This window comes from Mirounga angustirostris, unplaced genomic scaffold (assembly GCF_029215605.1).
Source record: "Mirounga angustirostris isolate CCGP_5_RB_7025 unplaced genomic scaffold, mMirAng1.0.hap1 SCAF_14, whole genome shotgun sequence".
Classification (NCBI taxonomy): domain Eukaryota; kingdom Metazoa; phylum Chordata; class Mammalia; order Carnivora; family Phocidae; genus Mirounga; species Mirounga angustirostris.
The window spans coordinates 89,193,338-89,207,625 of NW_026991722.1; positions in this window are offsets into that span (position 1 = coordinate 89,193,338).

The following is a 14,288-nucleotide window of genomic DNA, read 5'->3' on the forward strand; positions in this document are numbered from 1 at the left end:
TGAGGGTATCCTAAAGAAAGACCAGATTATAAAGGGCTCTGTGGACCACGCTAAGGAGTTTGTACTTCCTCCTGTCGATGGTGGGGAAGGCCCTGAAAGGTCTGAATAGAATTGAGGAATTTCACAAATTTATTTTATTTTATTTTATTTTATTTTATTTTATTTTATTTTATTTTATTTTATTTTATTTTATTTTATTTTATTTTATTTTATTTGACAGAGAGATAGAGAAAGCCAGAGAGTACAAGTGGGGGGGAATGGTAGAAGGAGAGGGAGAAGCAGACTCCTCACTGAGCAGAAAGCCTGATGTGTGGCTCGATCCCAGGACCCTGGGATCATGACCTGAGCTGAACGCAGATGCTTAACCAAATGAGCCACCCAGGTGCCCCCACAAGTGTATTTTAGAAAGGCAAATCTAGTAGCCTTGAAAGTGCAGAGAATGAATGGTAGCAAGAATGGAGATAGGCCTGTATTGCAGTTATCCGTTGCTACAAAACACATGACCCCAAAACTTAGTGGCTTACAATGATATATTATTTCTTGTGATTTTGTGAATTGACTAGGCTCAGTTCTTCTGCTTCATGTGCTGTCAGCTAAGGTTATCATTTGGTTACATTCAACTGGGTGCTCCCTTGAGGGTAGAACCTCCAAGACGGTTTCACTCCTATGTGTGGCTGGGGTGGCTGGAGCAGCTGGTGGCTGGCTGGGCCTTTCTTACCACGTGGCCTCTCATTCTTCAGTAGTCTAGTCCAGTGGTTTTCAAGCAGGGGTGATTTTCTCCCACAGGGGATACATGGAAATGTCTAGAGATCATTTGGTTGTCACAATTGGAGTGTCTAGTGGGTAGAGGCCAAAGGTGCTGCTAAACATCCAACAGTGCATCAGCTAGCCCGCCACCACAAAGAACTGTCTGGCCCAAAACGTCAATAGCACCGAGGCTGAGAAACCTTATTCTTAGCCCAAACTTGCTTACATGGTGGCTGGGCCTCTAGATGGTAACAGTGGGAGTTGCCAGATCTTTTGAGGCCTGTGTTCTGGAACTCCTGCATTATTTCCTCCACATTCTACTAGTCAAGGCAAGCTACAAGGCCAGCTCTGATTCAAGGAGATTGGAACTAGCCCTCCTCCCCCATCCATGGGCAACCACTAATCTACTTTCTGTCTCTATAGATTTTGGGTGACCATTTTTACAGGCAATCTACCACAGCCAGGGAGACTACACAATGAGAGAGATTCACGTGGAGATGATAGCGGTTTGAGCTCAAGCAGTAGCTGTTTCCCGAGGAGAAAATGAAACAATGGCAGTGAAATCTCTTTGCAAAGTGTTACATAAAAATACTAATTTCATAATCCTCACTGTCTCCCGCCTGGAACTGTTATCCCTAGCAGCTTTCTGTTAAGCCAGGCTTTCTCTCAACAGGCCTCTGCTCTGTGCCTGTCCAATCCCCCTGCCCTCTGTTGAGTTCATCAAAGCTTCTGCTGACTCGAGAAGAATCTAGAGAATGATCACTGCAGTGAAAGTCTCAAATCATCCCCCAGGGCCCCTAATAACAAAACATCTGCTTGTCATTCTCCCCTGCCCCTCTGGGTTTTCGTGAGAAAACAGTGTTCGATGATGATAATGATAAACAACTTAGAAACTAAGCCTCTTGGCTTCCAAGAAGGGAGGCCTAATTTGGAAGCAGCTAATCATCCACTCATCATAATTTACAAATAGTGGTTGTCTTGCCTTCTGTCACTGGTCTGTGAACAATAGTCGAAAAGACAGGGGGAAAATGTCTGAGTAAACACATTTTAGAAAGAAGAGGTTAGAGAATCCCCAAGTCGAAGAATCTTATCAAACATGGAGTCTAAATCTCTTATTTTATGGATAAGGAAACTGAGGCCCAAAGAGGGGAAGGGGACTTGCCTAGAGTTACTCTGTAACTGATGGGCGGCAGAATGGGCACTGGAACCAAAATTTCTGGGCAGCCTCCAGCCTAAAACTCCACCCAAGGAGATGAAAGGGTAGCTCTGTCTGCCCCATGCAGCCTGGAGACTCTGCACTCAGACCACCCATCAAAGTGGCAATTGGCAAGTCCGGGCTTCTCCATAATCATCAGTGTGGGACGATGGAACCACAGAACCAGGAGGTGGAAATAATTCCTCAAAGCCTGAGACATGGTTTAAATTGCAGAGGGGGCTGGGACAGAGAGATCTTTGCTACTTTAAGATGAAACAATTTTTATTTGGTAGCCTATTGTGCTTTTCATATAGGACCTGAGAGGAAGGGGTTTCAGCTACTTGGAGATGGGAAAGGTTGGTACTTAATGTTTTTAACCATTGAACCTGGGGTTTAAATGCAATGGAAGGTTGCCAGCTCTTTGGCTTTCTTAGGGAGAGCATGAAAAAGAAGTTACTAGAAGATATATGCCTTGACCATCACAAAAAGAGGGAAACCCTAGCCTTCTCATGTTTCTGAGCTGCACAGACCCCAGAGGACTCCAGAATGCAGCCAGGTTATAATTATTCCCTGACGTACACATTCCTAGCTAGCTCCCTGCACTTCCCTTGTGTAGCACTGAGCACATTTCATTATCTTGTATTTCTTGTGTGATTGCTTAGTCAGTGACCGCCTCCCTCATTGGACTATGCATTCTGACAAGTTAGGGACCCCATCTCTTTTGTTTCCCAACCTCATCCCCAGTTCCTAGCTTGGTAACTGGCATCTGATAGAGTGCAATAAATATTGCAGAAGGAGGGGTGCCTGGGTAGCTCAGTAGGTTAAACTTCGGCTCAGGTCGTGATCCCAGGGTCCTGGGATCGAGTCCTGCATCCAGCTCCTTGCTCAGCAGGAAGCCTGCTGCTCCCCCTGCCTGTGCCTGCTCTCTCTCTGTGAAATAAATAAATAAAATCTTTAAAAAAATATTTGAGGTAGGAGGGGTGCCTGGCTGGCTGAGTCAGTGGAACACGCGACTCTTAATCTCGGGGTTGTAAGTTCGAGCCCCATGTTGGGTGCAGAGCTTACTTAAAATGAATCTTTAAAAACATATTTGCAGAAGGAATGATTGAATCAAAGCACCAAGATAATCTAGACCAACTCTTCCAATTCCAAGTAAAACAAACATGGTGCAGTGATGGGCCAGGGTTACAGAACAAGTATCTAATAGCTCCTTGCTATTTATTCACTTACCTAGAGTAGTGCCTGAAACAGGGCTATTTCAAGGAAATGCAAAGCTGAGGGACTGACCTGTTTTTCATGCTCTGGACAATTGTAGTCCTTCTACTTAAGAGATGACTCCCTTTGAGGCAGGAATTCTAAAGATGGGTCCATGAAGGGGCTCCCAGGATCTATGTATCCCCTGAATTGCATGCAGATGTATTGGGGAATTTTTTTTCAATAGTGAGGCTGCAAGACTCTCTTCTGATCCTCAAAAGAACAAGATCCCCAAAATGCTAAGAATCATTCACACCAGCTCTCTGCTAAATCTTTCATCTCCTTCTAGCTGGAAAAGCCACTTCATAGCCCAAGAATTTCTGGTGGCAGAAATATGGCTTAGTGTGAGGCTGCGGGGTCAGCAGTGTTCAGGGATCAGCACACTGGTTCTGATGGGATCACATGGGATCAGAAAGAAAAAAACTGTCAAAATAAATAAATAAACGTTCAGCTTCAGTTGGGTGGGGATATCAGGGAAAGTTTCCTGGAATAGGTGCCAATTAAGCTGGGCTATAATGAACTGTGAAGGTTTGAGAGGCTGGAAGTGACATGGGGAGGAGGATAGGGTCCCAAATTCCCTTCTGGTGGCCCCAATGTCCTCATCAACTCCCCATGCCCCAAAGGAGGGCTTGTTTAAATTTTCAGTATCAGAGTCATTTTGGTCCAGACACCAGCCTAGCTGTAGTATCCCTTTTCCCCCTCTCCCTTTAGAAGGCAACATAGGCTGTTTCTGTGATGCCAATCATCGCTGGTGGCCTTTGTCCCCTCCTTTGAATTATTCATCCTGCAAGATGAATTATTAATTCCCAATTTTGTACAGCAAATGCCAGGCAAACAGGTAGAAACAGAGTTGAGACCCTGGGCATGGAGCCACAGACCTCCCCAGGTCCCCTGAAGCATAGGCCACCGGGGCCAAGAAATTATACAAGAATCTTCAAGGGGATCACCCTGGAATGCACTTGACTGAGGGCAAAGTTTGCACAAGATCATGGTGCCTGTGAAGTGACTGGGCTCCATTCTCCTCTGGTCTTCAGGCCCCTGGCTTTCCTGGGTCTTAGCTGTGGCACTCCTGCCTGGGTCCAGGGCTGGGCGACCCTGCATGTCCAGAGTGGGCTCAGCTGCCTTCAGCAGAGTGACTTGGGTTTGATTCTGAACCTAGAATCCGAGTGGCCCCAGGTTAGTCCAGCAGGGTTTCTCAACCTCAGCACTATTGGCATTTGGCCCAGATAATTCTTTGTTGGGGACTGTTCTGTGCATTGTAGGCTGTTGAGCAGCATTCCTGACCTCTACCCATTCAATGCTACTGGTTCACCTTCCTCTCCTCCTGGTTGTGGCAACCGAAAATGTCTCTAGACATTATCAAGTGTTTCCTGGGGGGGGGAAAGTTGCTCCCACTTGAAAGCCACTGGGTTAGGGTTTTCATTTCCTTGAGCCTTTTTTTTTTTTTCTCATCTGTTAAGTGGGGATCAGAGTAGTAGTTATGAGGGTGCATTATGGTGATCACAGGAGATCACAGATGTCAAGTCTCGGTATATTCAGAGTGTCTCCACCCTGGGACTTGTCTGCTGCATGAACTGATGGTTTTCTTTTGTGCTGAAGTCCAGGTCTTGGTTAGGATTGCGCTCAGGTGCAAGTAATGGGACAGCCACCTTAGCCTGACTTGGCAGTGAAGGAAAGCAAGGGGTTCCCATAACTGGCAATCCAGAAGTAGGTGGAGCTTCAGATTTGGTTGATTCAACAGCTTGCACATGTCTTCATCCTCAGAGACCAGTTCTTTCTGTGTTTTTGCTCTGCTATATACAGTGAGGACTGGTACTGGGACCTCAGGGTCCTGGAATGACCTCCAGTAGCAGTTGGCAGCGCAGCCTTCTTATTCATTTTAGTGTCTGAAAGAACACATCTGTTCCTGCATCCCAAGCCAGAGCCCTCAGTGTCAGCCCGGCTGGGCCACTTAGTCACAAGCCCACTCTGAAATTAGCATCTACATCCAGTGGAATGGGTGTGTTGGTTGGTTTAAGACCTTTAAGTCCCACCCCTGGAACTTCCCCCAGGATATGGCCATGCAAATACCCAGATGAAGATCTAAGCACTGATAGGATCTAGTGACCCTTACTGAACCACCAATCATTCTAGCTAGAGGGGAGGAACAGACTATGCAGATTGGCTGGACCTGGGATTTGACCAAACTTTGGAGTTGAGGTTGTGGGGAGGTGGGGAGGTCACCTTCACCCAATCACAAGGACAGAAAGTGGGGGAGGTTTGGTTTCCCAGTCACCAAATAGGGATGCTGCTACCAGAAAAGGGGGGATAGGTGCTGGGCAGGCAAGAATGAAAGGTGTCCACTGCAGGCGGTTAAGAGAGGGACTGTGGGTGGTGGGGAGGGGAGAATGTTCGTATATCTGTAGAGTAGATCAGACATCTCGGAGTACCACTTCAGGTCCTCTTGGGCTCACCTTTTATTCTGACCAGTGATAGATGCTCCCCGGTGCAACTTGACAACATCTCACCTCTCTCACTTCTCCCACAGGGGATATGGGGGGGTACTTGTCAGGCTCAGTACTCACCATGTGTAACCTGCAAGTGTGAGATGTTAATGCCACATGAACCAACCCTTGACCAATGGGAACGGGAGCTGATGGCTAAATGTTTCCCCAGTTTGGGGCGCCTGGTTGGCTCTGTCAATGGAGCATGGGACTCTTGATCTCAGAGTTGTAAGTTAGAGCCCCACATTGGGTGTAGAGATCACTTAAGAGTAAAGTCTTTATGGGGTGTCTGGGTGGCTCAGTCGGTTAAGCGTCTGACTCTTGATCTCAGCACAGGTCTTGATCTCAGGGTCATGAGTTCAAGCCCCGCAATGGGCTCCATGCTGGGCATGGAGCCTACTCAAAAAAATAAATAAAAAGAAAAGAAGATCTTTAAATGCTTCCCCCTTTATTCTTGGAGTAGATGCTCCTGAGATATATTTCTTCAGGCATTTCAAAAGATCCCGAGGGATATTCATGATTCATCCTTGTCCTGGCCCTTGCTCCTTGCCTGTCCTTCACTCCTGCTCTCTGGGGCTACTTCCTAAATAAACTATCCCCACAGAAACCTTTATCTCAGACTCTAATTTTGGGGGAGCTCAGGATAAGACAAAGATTTTAGCTGGTCTAAGATTTAGATTTAAGTCTTTATGCTTTTTAGGCAACATGTGAGACATCAACAAAAGTAAGTTTTATGCCTTTACATTAGCCTCCTGTCTGCTGATTGGGGGCCATGCTCAGAAGATAATGCACTCGGGGACTGGAAGTCAAAAAGACTCTTGCAACCCAGTAAGTGCCAGGCCTCTGCTGCAGGAGGCAGCAACCTGACAGCTGGGTGGGCAGGCGGGCAGCAGGAGTGGTCCAAGATGAAACTGCTCCCCGGGAGGCGCTTCAGAGGCTGACCATAGGCCTTGGGAACTTTATCAAGATGTTACCAGGCAAACTGGGAAGGCTGCCCTGCCTCAGTTGAGACCCTGTGATTCCGACTGATGTATCAGGACACTGACACATCCCCACCTCCACTCAGGCATGAAGTGCTCTCTCGGGGTGGCCTGCCGGGGACAAGGCACAGAACAAGCCTTTGCAGAGACGGTGAGAAGGGCCTAGAGAACGGGCCGTCTCCCTCTCTCTAGCAGCCTTGCCTCTCCACTACTGGCTACAGACATGTCATAATACGTCTCTGCTTCCTGCTCCCCCGGGCTCGGTTTCCCCCGCTGATGCCCACTGACAATCCTTGACACCGTTTGAATGAATGCCTCACTTTCTCAATCCTCTGGCCCTTACTCTTATATCTACTCTGCTCCCCTTCCCAGTAGGGCCCTCATCCACCTCTCCTGGGCTTGCTCCTTGCTGCCAGGAAGGCCAACAGGCCCAGGACATCTTACCTTGTCACAATCCTCTACCTCCCCAACAGAAAACCTCAGCAGAGTCAGCAGGGCACAAAGGCAGGCCAATTTATACATATTTGGCAATATCTCAGTTTATGGACAGGCATATCAGAGGGATTTGGGGCAGGATTGAACAGTTGCTGATTAGCCCTGATCTGACGTGCCACTCCTTGGCTTCATAATTTTCAGCAGCAGCCCATGGTAGTTCAAGGGCCTGTGCCGGGTATTCAAGCCTTGTCTTATCTGTGTCCCATAACCTCCTACCGGTGAGGTCCATGACCATCCCACACTCCCTCTAGCTCCCATGCCTATGCCCCAGCTGGTCCCACTGCACAGGAGGCTCTTCCCACTCCTATTCCCCTATTACTTGGCTTACTTTGAACCATTTTTTCAAGTTTCATCTGACTGCCACCTCCTCCAAGAAGCCCTCCTTACTTTCTCAAACTGAACGAGGTTTCTCCTGTAAGCTCCCAAATTACCTAAAATAAACTTTAGTACATTGCCCTGTACCTGTCTATTTATGTGTTTGTTTCTTACAACAGGCAGTAAATTCCTAGACATTCAGGTACTATCCCTAGTTTACCCATCATTCCCTCAGGGCCAAATACTGTGCCTGACACATAGAAGGTGCTAAGTAAGTTTTGTTGAATAAATATTAGGAGATTTCAAAGTGTCTCATAATTTGAGTTGAGGGTTTATTAGAGGAAATAAAATTTCAGGTTTTATATAATACCTAAAAGTAGAAAAATGATTCATGCATTAATATGGAGTATTAATAATATTACCACGTTATAGAGGCACCTGGGTGGCTCAGTCAGTTAGTTAAGTGTCTGCCTTTGGCTCAGGTCATGATCCTGGGGTCCTGAGATCAAGCCCCACATCGGGCTCCCTGCTCAGCGGGGAGTCTGCTTCTCCCTCTCTCTCTCTCTGCCCTTCCCCTGCTCATGCTCTCTCTCTCAAATAAATAAAATCTTTAAAAAAATTACCAAGTTATATTCATATATCAAATATATATTTGTATAGACACTTATTTTAAAACTCATATGGCCACAAATTTTAAAAAACACTGTTAAAAACAGAAAGTAAATAAATATGCAACAACCTAACAACATAAGCATTGTGTATTTTCCTCCAGTCTTCGCCTTTGGGCAGGCATATTTTCCCCAATTACAGCAAGAACTATTTCTACCCTTCACTTAACATTACAGCATCAACATTTTTTCTTCTTGGAATCACTGCCTTTGGAGCTAAAAGGAACTTAAGAAATGGTCCCATCTATCTGTTTCATTTTCAGAGAGAGGAACTGAGGCCTGGAGCCGTGACTGGCTCAAAAATCACCCAACAAAATGATAACTCTAGTTTCTAAAGTTCCTGATATGTGATGTCATTTTCCTGCCCCATAGCCTTTGAGATTTTCTCAGACACTCTCTACTTTGAGATCTAAACAGGAAAATATGTTGAAAAGAGGATTCTGAAGCACAGATGGATCATAATTGGACTTGCATGCAATTGCTTTTTAGGGTTTAATGACATGCAGTTTTTTACTTCGGCTGGAACTCTCACACACAGCTGGTGGGGTAAATTACATTGGTACAACCACTTTGGAAAACTTGCTGGGAGTATTTCCCAAAGCTGGCCATCCACCTACCCTATAACCAAAAATTGTTCTCCTATGTACACTCCATCAGAAATGAGCGCTTGGGTCCATTGAATGACATGTACAAGAAGATTCACAGCAGCCTTATTCATAGTAACTCAAAATTAGACACGACCTAAATGTACATCCACTGTAGAATGGAGAAATAATTGCAGTAACTTCATAGAATAAAATACTACACAGCAATGAAAACCAATGAACCTCTACTACATGTCAAATCATGGATGAATCTCACAGACTTAATGTTAAATGAAAAAAGCCAGACATAAAAGAGAATATGCTGTATGATTCTATTTATTATTTATTATTTTTTAAAAAGATTTTATTTATTTGACGGCGGGTAGGGGAAAGCACAAGCATGGGGAGCGGCAGGCAGAAGGAGAGGGAGAAGCAGACTCCACTGACCAGAGAGCCCAATGCAGGGCTCAATCCCAGGACCCTGGTATCATGACCTGAGCTGAGGGCAGATGCTTAACTGACCCAGGCCCCCCCCCCTTATTATTTTTTGTTAAGATTATTTATTTATTTATTTATTTGAGAGAGAGAGAGAGAGAGGATGAGCAGGGGGAGGGACAGAGGGAGAGAGAGAAGCAGACTCCCCACTGAGCAGGGATCCCGACCCGGGGCTCGATCCCAGGACTCTGGGATCATGACCTGAGCCCAAGGCAGAGGCTTAACCCACTGAGCCACCCAGGCGTCCCTGTATGATTCTATTTATATAAAGTTTAAAATAGGACAAATTAACTGATAGCGACAAAAAAGTGGTTATGGGGGAGGCTGTTTACTTAGAGGGGTCATGAGGTAGGTTTGGGGGCTGACAACATTCTATACCTTCATAGAGGTGTTGGTTACATTAGTGCTTACATACATAAAACTTCATTGGGCTGGATACTTAAGATTTGTGTATTTTCTGTGTGAAATAAAATTTAAAAAATATATTATGCTCCCTAAACCGGTGCAGTCTGGGTAAGGTAGGTAGTCTTGTTAATGTCCTGTTTTTGAAAATGCACTATAATTGCATGAGATGTTGCCATTGGGGAAGCTGGGGAAGTACATAGAATCTCTCTGTACTATTTTTGCAACTTCTTGTGAGTCTAATAATTCCAAAATATGAAAGTAAAAAAAAAAAAATCTTATGCTCCCTACTTCCATTACAAAATCAGACATTGTAAATATGTTACTTTTTTTAAAGCATATAACTTTTTCAATCACACTCCTTACCTTCAACCAAATTTATGGATCAAATAAATTTATTTTCTTTCCAAGTATTTTTAGGCCCTCTTCTCCCTCTTTTTTTTTTTTTTTTAAGTAGGCTCAACTCCCAACATGGGACTTAAACTCGTGACCTTGAGATCAAGAGTGGCACATTCCACCATCTGAGCCAGCCAGGTGCCCCTCTTCCTTCTTTTTTTTGAGAGTCATTATATCTGGCCCGTTCCTCTTTTCTGCCCCTTCTGCATCACCCCATCTTGGTGAATGCCTTCCCTGAGAGGGCATCTCCATAAGATCTTACTATCCACTTGCTGAATCCAAGAGCTGGGGAGCCTAGAGCTCTTCATTTCACTCTCCTCCCTGCTCCGACCCCTAGTAATCTATGGCTAGACCTCTAATTTGTAAGTCTGGGTTTACCTGTTTGGAAAATGGGTTCAATACCTCACTGGGGTGTTGAACTTTAATTACTGTTTGCAACATTGCTTAAGATGTTGAGATGAAAGGCAGTTTTAAAAGTCCGTGTTATTGGTATTAGTAATAAAGCCGAGGAATTTGTTTGTGAGTTTGCAAGGTTGTCGTAACTGGGAAAGGGGGAAAAAAGTTGATTTTATGTGGAAAAACCTTGCCCAAAAACCAGCCACAGATCCTGGTTGTTTGTTATAAATAGCAAGAACACGTTGTACCTCAAAGGACTTTACAAATTTCACATTCTTCCATGCCCCTAAAAAGATAGAACCCACACTCCCCAAGTTGAAAACAAGGAGTTACCTGGGGTTAGAAGACAGGAAATTCAGGGACCAATTTTTGGCTGAGATCGTTCTCAGTTCTTTTCACAATTTACAAGAAAAACATGGTTAAAGCACAGGGTTTTTTTTTTTACTGTCAATACTTTGTTTTTTCTTTTTGCATTCTGCTCACATTTCTACCAATATAGCAGTTAGCAAGGACTTTTAAAGAAATCTACCACTTTTGTGCTCACTTTATAAGGGGAGGGTAGGATCATATAAAAAGATAAAACTCAGCCCGTGTCCTCAGAGCATTTACCATCAAGCCAGAAGATAAATAGGAATGAGTGGCCTATATTTAGAATTTATTTCATGGTGCCCTGTTATTAATAATAACTGCCCCCCTTGGAGTGTCCAAAGCCGTTTGAAATGCTTCATTTGATCCACCGACAGTGCTAGAATTACAAGCTCTGATTTGAGGGTGAGGAAGCTCAGACAGAAGTGACTTTCCTAAGGCTACACAGCTTGCAAGTGATGATGTTGGTACTTAAACATAGTCTTGGGAATTAGGATGGTGTAGAGGAATCAAGTGGAAGCATCTAGTGTTCTTTCCACTATACTGTCATGCCTGGTTGTTATCAAGAGAGCCCTGGCCTTTTGTCCCAGGTTCAAGCCAGCCTAGCCCAAAGACCAATGCCACATTGCATCTAATCCAAGAAATGAATCACATAGAATTTAAGGGTACTCAGGCTCTGGATTCATTCCTGGCTCTTAATACTACGTGGATTGGGCAAATGACTTTACTCTACGGAACGTCCGTTTCCTCATATGTTAAATGGAGATATAATAAGTGTTCCCTTCTTGCTAGGTTCAATTAAAAGAGATAATCTATGGAGAGCACTTAGCCCAGTGCCTGACATATATAGACCTTTCTAATGGTGAGAGCTTAATTGGCAAATGAATGGTAAACACACCTTCTCCCCTGAAAGAAACCATCTTGGGTCAAGCAGTCAAAAGAATTAAAAAACAAAACAAAACAAAACAAAACAAAAACCCATGGGGCGCCTGGGTGGCTCTGTCAGTTAAGCGTCTGCCTTCGGCTCAGGTCATGATCCCAGGGTCCTAGGATCGAGCCCCCTCGGACTCCCTGCTCAGTGGGAAACCTGCTTCTCCCTCTCTCACTCCCCCTACTTGTGTTCCCTCTCTCGCTGTCTCTCTCTCTCTGTCAAATAAATAAATAAAATCTTTAAAAAAACAAAAAACCCCCAAACACCTATTTTGAGACAATGGTAGATTTACATGCAGTTGTAAGAAATAGTAGCAACAGAGATTCCTTATGCCCTTCACCCATTTGTCCCTAATTATCACATTTTATTTAACTATAGTACAATATCACAGCCAGGAAATTGATGTTGATACAACCCATCTACCTTATTTGGATTTCACCGGTTTCACATGCACTCATTTGTGTGTTTGTATGTGTGCCTAGTTCTCTGCAATTTTATCACATGTGTAGATTTGTTTAACCATCATCACAATCAAGATACAGAACACTTCTGGGGCACCTGGCTGGTTCAGTCGGAAGAGCATGCGACTCTTGATCTTCGGTTTGTGAGTTCGAGCCTCATGTTCCGTGTAAAGATTACTTAAATGAGTAAATAAACTAAAAAAAAAAAGATATGGAGCACTTCCAATACTTCCATTTCAAGGATTCCTTCGGTCACAATTCATAGTCATAGCCTCTCCCTTCCTCCTCACTTCCTTAACCCTTTGGCAACCACTAACCTATTCTCTATGTCTATAATTTTGCATTTTGTCATTTCAAGAATGTTATGTGTATATATAAAATCATACAGTATGTAGCCTTTTTGAGGTCAGTTCTTCTCACTCAAGCATGATTCCCTCGAGATCCCATGGAGTTGTTCCATGTATCAACGGTTCCTTTCTTTTCATTGCTGAGTAGTATTCCATAGTGTGAATGTATCACAGTTTGTTTTAAATTCACCCACTGAAGGACATTTCATTTGTTTCAGTTTAGGGCTATTACAAAGAAAGCTCTGATTGATCATGCACAGGTTTTTGTGAAGTTTTCATTTCTCTGGAATAAATGTTCAAGGGTGCAATTGCCAGTTACTGGTAAGCATACGCTTAGTTTTGTAAGAAACTGCCATACTTTTTCTCAGAGTAACTCTGCCATTTTACATTCCCACCGTCAGTATATAAGTGATCCAGTTTCTCTGCATCACCACCAGCATTTGGTGTTCATTATTTTTTATTTTAGCGATTCTGATGCGTGTGTAGTTATATCTCATTGTGGTTTCAATTTCCATTTCTCTGCTGATGAATCGTAGGGAACCTGTGCTCTTTGTCATCCATATACATCTCTTCAGTGGGATGTCTGTTCATGTCTTTTGCCCATTTTCTAATGGGATTGCTTGATATTTACTGTTGAGTTTGTCAGGAATGTAATTTACAAACATTTTCTCCCAGTTTGTACCTTGCCTTTTCATCTTCTTCGCAGGGTCTTTCAAAGAGCACAAGTTTTTTGTTTTGACGTGGTCCAGCTTCTCAACTTTTCATTTTGGGGCTTATGCTTTTAGTGTCAAGTCTAAAAACTTTTTGCCTAGTCCTAGATCTCAAAGATTTTCTCCCTTTTTTTTCCTAAAAGTTTTATGGTTTTACATTTTACATTTAAGTCCTTGATCCATTTTGAGTTAATTTTTGTATTTGGTGTGGGTTTAGGTCACTGTTCAATTTTTCTGCCTGTTAATGATCAATTGCCCCAGCACCAGTTTTTTAAAAGGCTATTTTTTTCCTATTGAATTGCTTTTACAAAAATCAGTTGCCATATTTGTGTGGATCTATTTCTGGGCCAAGAACCGAAAACAGTCTTGACTCAGATATTGAACTTGGGTGAACAAAACACAAAAAATCAATCCATACAAAGACTGAATGAAGACTAACATGTGATGCATTTATCAAACAGCCTAATGCTCTATGTAATTAAGTGTGACACTGTAAGAAATTGACTGTGAGTACCCTGATCATTCAAACACAGGCTCCGGGAAGTGATCCAAAGCAGCAGGGTGTATTGAAGCAGGCCCTGACTTTGGGGCCGAGAGCCCTGCAATCAGACTGAGTCCATCATTTATCACCTGAGAGACACTGAGCAGATAAGTCTGGAGCCTCACCTTTTCCCTCCTTCATGGAGATCATGTTACCTGCCTTACAGGGTTAGTTTGTGGACCAATGAGATGGGGGCCTGAAAAATGGCCAAAGAGATCAGGGACAGATCTGAGGGATGGTTTGGCGGTCTTATCCCACGTTCTCTATCAGCCCCATCCCAAGCATCCACTCTAGAAAGTGTGTGTACTATGTAAACATGCCTTACAAGTGCAGCATTGGGTCCCTCCCTCAACCAAGCTACTGTTCTTAAACCCTTCTCTTATAGAAATTGCAGAGATTCTACAGGTCTACAATATAGATTGGGCATCTTTTCTCCTGAACATCAGAACGTGGTAGGCTTGTCCTCAGGATTGGCATTCAAGGGTCCCCATTTCAACTTTATCTGGCCACTGACTCACTCTG